The sequence below is a fragment of the Anopheles merus genome, unplaced genomic scaffold, assembly GCF_017562075.2.
Source record: "Anopheles merus strain MAF unplaced genomic scaffold, AmerM5.1 LNR4000016, whole genome shotgun sequence".
Classification (NCBI taxonomy): domain Eukaryota; kingdom Metazoa; phylum Arthropoda; class Insecta; order Diptera; family Culicidae; genus Anopheles; species Anopheles merus.
The window spans coordinates 189,522-194,172 of NW_024427596.1; the positions used below are offsets into that span (position 1 = coordinate 189,522).

A 4,651-nucleotide genomic window follows, 5' to 3' on the forward strand; every position below is an offset into this window, starting at 1 on the left:
GGGGCCCCGGTTTTCTGCAGTTCGGGGCCCTCGACAAAATACACCCGACAGACAAAGAGAACGAAATTTTCAGGCGAGGGGTAGGTAGAAACACGCGGTGGGGGCCCGGCCCAAGATCGGATCCGAAGTCCGTTGTTTTGGGCTCGAAATTAAAAATGGCGGATGGAGCGCTACCACGGAGAGAATGCGCTTTCTTGCTTGCCTTTAAAATACACGAGGCGCTCTCGCTGTAAAGAACGCTCGCTCGCGCTGTTTCATCATATCCCTTCCTTCCCGCCCTACTAGCTACCCAAGGACGCAAAAACCGACGGCGGCCTGTGTAATCTGAGTTCTCTACAAAGCTCTCTACGAAGCTCTCGTTTGCAGGCTTGTCGAGAGCATCGCTAAAGGCGCCCGAACCATCCGTCACGCACACATCTAAACGTTCTGGTTTCGTCAGCCGCTCACGCATACCAATGTGTTTGCTCCACCCCCTTTTTCGGATTGCTTATAGAAATTATGAGGCTGTTCACATTTGCTTTAAGCACATATTCGCATGCTGTTTATTGAATAATATAGCTCTCCCTTCCCACATGTGTTTTGGCATACTCCCGCTGTGTGAACGCTTTCCCCCTTCCAAATTTACCATCCGTGCGGCGCGTGTTCAGCTGGCTTCAGTTTAGTGATGACGTCATGAACAGGAGCTGCGCGTGTTGAACCGACTTCTGTTAAGTAATGACGTCCTCACAGGGAGCTGAATGAAGCAATAATGAATGTAAGTAGTATGTATTACCATGGAGAGTTTAACACATATGATTAGATCAAAACTTACCTTAATATTTTAAAACTGAAAAACGTTTTCTTTGCGTCGCTCACTTTGAAGTTTGTTGACGAGGCTAGCAGGTAGTCGTTGATAAATAGCGCGCACACCTGTAACTTTTTAGACGCCAAAGGTTAGTTGAACGAAGCTGCACAAGCACACATGTGAGCATGAAACTTACCTCAACAATTTGCTAGGATAAATCATTCCATAACTGAAGAAGAAGGAACGCTGCCCAAAACGTAGACGTGCCCAAACGTAGATGGTGGATCGAGAGAGATGGCTATACTCGGTGCAGCGATATCCGCTGGTAAATGCATGTGTGTGTGACGAACGAAAGACTTCAAACCCCGCTTCCCCCGTATTTCATCTATAAATTTTCGTCACACGCACACACCTCTACACGGGCGGCGGTTTGCCGTGCAAAATCTAGAGAGAGAAGACAGGGCCTCTCGCTTTGGCACACAGAAAAACCTCTCAACAACATCGGCTCTGCTACTTGGGTATGAGAATGAAAAAGTGTGCGACTTTCAGGCGAGGGGCATGTAGAAGCATGGGGAGACGGTTGGAAATACGCGGAAATACGCGGAGGCGCGAGCGTGTTTTGGTTTCTACACAGTTTTTTCACTCACACAATTACACATGTGTGAATGTGTGCGTTCTTTTTCAGCCTGCGCGCTCAGTTTGGTTTTCTCGCAGCGGCATGCGGCTATCGGTGTCTCGCTCGCACTAGTGCAGTGAGTGTTCCTCTGTGCGCTCCCTTTCTTGCCACCACACGAATTCGTCAGTTCAGCTCAAGCGTTCGCCGTGAAAGGCCGCGCGCGTGTTAGCCTAAGTCCCGGGCGATCGAAGATTCGCTAAGTGTTGAAGTGTTGTGCACATTGAAATGAAGCTGCGCTTTTCTTTCACCATTTATCTTAAATGTGTGATTTGCGCTGCTTTATTTCAATATTTTTTTACTGCATTGAACAGCAACAACGGTATTGATGCAGTTAGACGGTTTTTTAAATAAGATGATTTTTTTAATATAAATAATGTGTGTGATTTTGTGGCAAGATAGTGTGAAGCTATGTGCGAAAATGCCCCTTTATTTGCAATAAAAGTGATAAAATATAAACCAAGTTTAATGTGTTCAAGTTTTTGTTTTGATTCGGGTGCACCAAGTCCGAATGAAGGGAAACGCACAGCGTGCTACGAAAGAAACAAGTGGGAGGGGGTGTCAGTCCAGCGCAGCGCAATTCGCTGGAATCAAGTGGGAGGGGGTACCAGCTCAGCGCAGCGCAAGCCGAAAGAAACGGGAAGGAAGGGGTATGATGAAACAGCGCGAGCAAGCGTTCTTTACAGCGAGAGCGCCTCGTGTATTTTAAAGGCAAGCAAGAAAGCGCATTCTCTCCGTGGTAGCGCTCCATCCGCCATTTTTAATTTCGAGCCCAAAACAACGGACTTCGGATCCGATCTTGGGCCGGGCCCCCACCGCGTGTTTCTACCTACCCCTCGCCTGAAAATTTCGTTCTCTTTGTCTGTCGGGCGTTTCTTTCGGCTTGCACTGCGCTGAACTGGTACCCCCTCCCACTTGATTCCAGCGAATTGCGCTGCGTTGGACTGACACCCCTTCCCGCTCGTTTCTTTCGTAGCGCGCTGTGCGCTTTCCTTCACACGAACTTGGTGCACCCGAATCAAAACAAAAACTTGAACACATCAAACTCGGTTTATATTTTATCACTTTTATTACGAATAAAAGAACATTTAAATACAAAGCTCCACACAATCTTGCTTCAAACCACACACATTCATTATATAAAAAATCGTCGTATTTCAAATAGTTGCCTAACTGCATGAATACCGTTGTTGCTGTTCAATGCAGTAAAAAAATATTGAAATAAAGCAGCGCAAATCACACATTTAAGATAAATGGTGAAAAATAAGCGCAGCTTCATTTCAATGTGCACAACACTTCAACACTTAGCGAAACTTCGATCGCCCGGGACTTAGGCTAACACGCGCGCGGCCTTTCACGGCGAACGCTTGAGCTGAACTGACGATTTCGTGTGGTGGCAAGAAAGGGAGCGCACAGAGGAACACTCACTGCACTAGTGCGAGCAAGACACCGATACCCGCATGCCGCTGCGAGAAAACCAAACTTAGCGCGCAGGCTGAAAGTGAACGCACACATTCACACATGTGTAATTGTGTGAGTGCAAAAACTGTGTAGAAACCAAAACACGCTCGCGCCTCCGCGTATTTCCGCGTATTTCCAACCGTCTCCCCATGCTTCTACATTCTACAAGTCGCACACTTTTTCATTCTCATTGCTAGTAGGGCAGTGAGTGAAGCGATGGGAAAAATGAATTAGTTAAAAATGAGTCATTTTGAAATAGATGGTAAAAGTCCCATCCAGAAGGAGGGGGGGGGGGGGTAGAATCGATCGAGAATCGATATGAAGTCGACAATGACGGGGCCCCCTAGATCGCCGGGGCCCCTGGCGGCCGCCCAGTCCGCCCACCGTTTAACGCGCCACTGTTTACTAACTCACATGGGTCAGAAAGATATCTCTCGTATGCGGACCTCAACTCTCTGTAAAGGAGTTCATGATGCAAGCGGAAACTTTGATAGCGTTCATTTGTTTTCCACCGGAAAAACGATTTTATTTTAGGCTTCGCGAGCTCAACCCACTGCATCCACGAGCCGTAATTTCTTCGCTGTCTGGTCCAATAGTTCCACTTGCATCTGAACTCCCCCAAATTTTGTTCGGATAGCACGTGTGGTCTCAGTTGCCAATAGCAGTTGCTGCGCATACGACTCGGCGCGATTGGTAGGCAGAGACGAACGGTGAGAGCCTTGTGATCCGAAACGGAAAGGACATGCATACCGGTCGCTCTTAACTGTGTTTTCAGTGAGGAAGAAACATAACACCGATCGATACGTGATCCAGAACCACTGGATAAGAAAACTCTACCTCGTTTCCTCGGAGAGCCTCCCAGCTGTCACACAAACCCATGTTATTTACCCCGTTTCGCAAAGAAAGGCTGAAATTTCTCGCGCCCGTCACATCCTTCGATTCCAACACACACTTGAAATCGCCCGCGAGAATAACATGATCACATGAATTCCGCAGATAGAATGGTAACGTTTGTTCGAAAAATTCCTCCCTCTCCGCTCTCCGCTGACTCCCTGATGGAGCGTAAACATTGCATAGGGTGGCATTACTCTCAAGCCGAAGACAAATTAGACGTGAATCCAAGCTGCGTTCAACATGAGAGAATTTTAGGTGGTCACGTAAAGCAATCGCCGTACCCCTCTCCACCACGTTAACATTGCTAATAACATTGTATCCAGGAAACGAGAGATCTGCACAACACACTTCCTGAAGAAATATGATGTCCAGGTTCATCGTCCGAATAAATGTCCTGAGGGCTTCTAATTTTGTCGCATTAGATATTGCATTGATGTTAATAGTTGCTAAATTATAGCTACCATTAACACCACGATTTGATTTGTTTGTATCCATTGCGACAAAATTAAAATCATGGTTGTGTAGTGGTGAGCCGCTTGGGAGGCCGACCAGGCTTGCGCTTGGTCACGCTCGTAAAGCTAAGTGTTGATGAACTTGAGGCGTCACTCTCGTTATCCGTCTCCGGAAATTGTTTGCGTTTAACCGCAAACTGTTCATCTAAGGAGCAGATGGGAAAGGAGGAGGAAGGAATTATGAGCGGTGCTTTGAACATTACCGCCGTGCAGTCCACTCTCATGTATTCGTGTGCCTTGGCGGCTAGAACGGTGGCATCAGTAAAGGTTGCGGCAGCAGAAGCAGCAGGTGCAGCGGCAGCACAAGCAGCATGTGCAGCGGCAGGA

The 4,651-nt window shown here is 47.5% G+C and overlaps 1 long non-coding RNA gene across 1 annotated transcript; it reads left to right on the top strand.

The window, feature by feature from the left end:
* The first annotated feature begins 702 nt into the window (after positions 1–702).
* Positions 703–1,051, top strand: LOC121601001. The gene is made up of 3 exons (XR_006005952.1): positions 703–754; positions 863–932; positions 997–1,051. It is a non-coding gene; the product is annotated as an uncharacterized LOC121601001 (long non-coding RNA).
* The last annotated feature ends 3,600 nt before the right edge of the window (positions 1,052–4,651 follow it).